Genomic DNA, 3,829 nt, shown 5'->3' with positions numbered 1-3,829 from the left:
TGTCTTTCACCTCCTTGTGTCCCTGAGGATGACACCCATTACTGAAGTGTGCAGATGGACTCCCACAAGCCCTATAATGCCAACTCTCAGCACCATACTCCCTGGATATCACTTGCCTGTGGGAATTCACTACCAAGATGCTAAAACTGTCTTTTGCCCACATGACTTACCACTGTTGCTTCCAGCAGGACCCATTGCCCTGGGGTGATTTGGAGATACATTTTACTTTAAATATTTAAACCTGAATCAAAACTACTTTTTTTTTCTTTCTCTCTTACCTTAAGTTTAACCAGTGCTGAAATACAGTAACATAAAGTATATTTTGCTGTGTGTTCTCTTTTAATTCTCTCCTTGCTTTTCCACCCACACATAAATACACACAGTCTTCAATATCACAAATACCATGAAAAAAAAACCAGGAATCAGAAAGTGTCCAGTTGGCAGAAGGGAGTGCTTTCCTCAGCCTCTTTTTATGTCTCTCAGTCATCTTTCACTGAATAATATAAAACTTCCACATTAGGCAAAAAACACCGTTTCAGAATTTTGAGTTGAATATTGTATCTAAAAATGTTACACATGTTCCAGTAAACAGAATATTCATATACTGCACAATGGCACTGTCTTCTCAATCCCATCACGGAGCATAATTAGCCTCGAAGGATCTTCTTTTTATATATGTCCTTAGGATTTCATGGCTCCCAAAAAATGCTGAATGTCTAAAATTCTCATGAAACTGCTACCCACGATTCTTTCTTTGAAAAATTTGGAGGAAAATTAGTAACAACTTACACACTCCCAGAAACCAATGTTTTTTCTGAGAGGGTGATGTTACTTGTTACTGGGGCCACATTTCTTTTCATTCACAGCATCCATATCATATTGAAAGGTGCATTCTGATAGAGCCACTATGAGGCAGTAGGACATTTAACCTGTAGCTGGTAAAAGGAAGAACTTTGCTGTCTGAACTTAAAGCAAGTCATTAAAGCCAGTAAATTCAAGATGTAGCTTTTCAGCCCTTTGTCACATTATGAGCAGCATTTAACATTGGTAGTTTAATGGTAGACAGGAACATTTTTCATGATTGGTCAAATAAAAAAAAATTCCTGAGTTTTTTCTTCATGCATCCGGAGAGCTGCAAAACTAACCAAGGACAAATATGAGACTGCTGAAATATGAAACAATTAAAGGAAATCCCAGTTTAAATCATAATCTCCAGATGGAAAGTGTAAAAAAAAAAAAAAAAAGAAAAAGTTTCACTGGATGCTCAGTATATTCTTTTTTTTTTTTTTTTTTTTTTTAATGAACTCTGCTTACATGTGAATTAAGAAGATTTTGTGGGCTTGTGAAGGAGAATTCAATATATATACCTGTGTTTCGTCAGGATCAGGGCTGGTGCTGCAGTAAATTCAAAATACATTCCCTAATTTAATCAGTGAGTTTGGAACCTTTTAGGACAGAATTAAATTAATCTTTTCAAAGAGTAAAAAACTGCTCATATTGTTAGAATTGAACTCACATTAGCAATGTATTTGACATCTTATCATCTACATACACCCATATCCCATCAGTCAGAAGTGACAGGCTTATACTTGCCAATATAATGAAAGATGATGAGCATTTTTACCCATGAGGGTACCTTGAGCTATGATGATTTTACTTTCAGGATAAGATACTTCTCAATAAAGGAAAATAAAAGAATCTGTGGGGTTACCAGTAAAATATATTTTTTCAATACTCAGAAATAAAGAGAACAGAAATAAAATTAGTCTAACACTTAAAATAATAAAACGAGTCTATGATTTAAAAATCTGCTTTAGCTTTTCGGTGAAGATTGCACAGGTTGCCCAGAGAAGTTGTGGGTGCCCCATCCCCAGAAGTGTTCCAGGCCAAGTTGGATGTGGCTTTGAGGAGCATGGTCTACCGGAAGGCTCCAACCTGCCAAAGCAAAGGGGTTGGAACTAGGTGATCTTGAAGGTTTTTTCCAGCTCAAACCATTCTATGATTCTGTCTCAGAATATGATATGTTGTACTCTTTTAGATAAATTCTGGTGCCCAAATTAGCAATTCTTCCTTTTTCTTGCAAGAATCAGTAGTGGAAACACAGTTTGAAACTGACCTGAGCCTCTTGTTTAGCAAGTCAGTTTAAACCCATATCACCTTTATTCATTTAAAACTGTATTTGTTGCGAGTTACTGATAGGCATTATGGGTGTGTGACACAGGTAAGACCCTTGGTTGTGCAGCTTCTCTGATCTGCTGCTGGCCCATATCAGCTGTTTGTTTCTGAGGAAAACAAGAAAACTCCCATCTTGAAACACTCTGTCAAGACAGAAACTGTCCTATTTCTCAGTGTCGTCAACTTTAGCGCAAAGAATTAAGGTTTTTATTTCATACACTTGATTATGTGTAACATGCAATTATTTGTATACATGTTCGTGTCTGAAATCAGATGCTTTGCAACTAGATTGTGTTCAATTATTTTTTACAATAATCATCTCAATAGATGCAGTCACTAAAATAAAATAATTTAATTTTCTCATTTTATAGTTTACAATAATTCAGTTTTGGTTTGTTTCTATATGCTCTTAGAGCACAAATCTAACTCTAGTTGATATTACTTATTCTGTATATTTTTATATTTTATATTTTGTATACTATTTATTCTGTATATTTTTATCATCTATTCGGGTATCAGTGTCCCAACAGAAATTAAATATTCCCAGAATTTCTTATGAAGTTTTAACTTGTTCACAGTCATCTGAAAACCAGATCTTTTTCATTTAATTTCTTAACTCCGTATTTGGATATGCCATTTTAAGCCCAGGCTTTGAAAACTGCCAGTTTCCATTACCCATCAGGGAGTCTTCACTCAGTATTTTAAAAAATGTCTTTCATAAAAATCAAAACCAAACTGAAGCATAACAGAAAAGGCTCAACATTAAGATGATGCCATGTCCAAATCTTAAGATTGGAATAGTCCTAAATTTAGGGGATTCTAGATATTCATTATGAAAAATAAATATAGCTAGTTCTGAGTTTGGGTTTGTTTGGAGGTTTTATAGTATAAGGGCAAGGAAACTCTCATTCATCTCTTCAGAGAACAGAGGTTTCCATTCATGGCAGAAAGTTTATGGAATGTTTATCCATTATCTGAAGCATATGTAAGAAGGAAATAGCTTTGTTTCTACAGAAATTATCACAGAAATACAGAAGTATATATTTTATCAATATCCACTCATTCTCCATTAATTCTAGGTCTATGTCTTAAATATCTTGTCTAATTTCTCTTTTAGCTATGTTGTTATTGCTATATGTTATATACAGCAGCAGTACCTACACTTCCATTGGGGAATTAAAATTGCATTAAACTGTATTAAACGTGTCTAAGCAATTAGCTCAAAGCCTGTTTGTGTTCCAGGGAACTCATATTTCAGAATGGGGTGTGGAAAGGAAAAAATTTACAGCTACACTGTCAGGCCCAGCTAGTTCCTCAAACCAACCAAGGAATAATGGTGAATAGTAAACCATCCTCATACCCTAGATTAGCATCCTAAAGAATTGGTGTCCATTAAAAACTGCTTGGTGCATTTTTCTTACTGAAAATTCCTACCCATATACAAGTGCTTTTGGATGTTGAAGAAATGTCTTTAACATAGAAAATCTTTAAAGGAAAGAGAAAGGAATTTTCATCTCTCTATCTCTGGACTTCTGGAGTTAGAAAAGTTTCAGTGGAGGAGGTGATTTGGTATTGTTCTGAGTCGATTTGCTCTGGTTGAGGAAATGACGAGAAGGAAACTACTTCTCTGTCTCGGGAACCATGTGGTGTTCCA

This window comes from Lonchura striata, chromosome 3 (genome assembly GCF_046129695.1).
Source record: "Lonchura striata isolate bLonStr1 chromosome 3, bLonStr1.mat, whole genome shotgun sequence".
Taxonomy (NCBI): Eukaryota; Metazoa; Chordata; class Aves; order Passeriformes; family Estrildidae; genus Lonchura; species Lonchura striata.
This window is presented reverse-complemented; position numbering follows the sequence as displayed.